Genomic DNA, 401 nt, shown 5'->3' on the forward strand with positions numbered 1-401 from the left:
AGGTCCAAAAAGTGACGCTCAGCTATCCTCGCCTGTAATGGATCGGTAACTTAAATACTACTATTAAGGGGAAATGGTTAGTTACAAATCATAACACTCACAGCTTCTTCAGGTTGGGCAATCTCAAACTTGGGCTTGTAGGTCAGATCAACAATTTGCTCCCACATAAAAGGCATGGATCCTCTAACCTGCAAAATGTCTCAAACAAATGGTAACTCACACAAACTTATGTAAAATCATCTGACCCAAAGAAAAACCAAAAGTATGTGAGTGAATGGAATGGATCAATAAAATGACCAAAGATTTGTTAGGCCAGCAAACATATAAACAATATATTACCTGAACCAACAATAAAATGACCAAAGGGGCATGCAAAGATGTAACAGTACTATCACCTGAAC

The 401-nt window shown here is 37.9% G+C and overlaps 1 long non-coding RNA gene across 1 annotated transcript; it reads right to left on the reverse strand.

Annotated features, from left to right (window-relative positions):
• Positions 1-387, reverse strand: LOC104775178. Its single transcript, XR_765740.2, has 2 exons — positions 102-387; positions 1-32 (listed from the first exon to the last, which is right to left on the reverse strand). It is a non-coding gene; the product is annotated as an uncharacterized LOC104775178 (long non-coding RNA).
• Between the last annotated feature and the right edge of the window lie 14 nt (positions 388-401).

This window comes from Camelina sativa, unplaced genomic scaffold (assembly GCF_000633955.1).
Source record: "Camelina sativa cultivar DH55 unplaced genomic scaffold, Cs unpScaffold09737, whole genome shotgun sequence".
Lineage (NCBI taxonomy): Eukaryota > Viridiplantae > Streptophyta > Magnoliopsida > Brassicales > Brassicaceae > Camelina > Camelina sativa.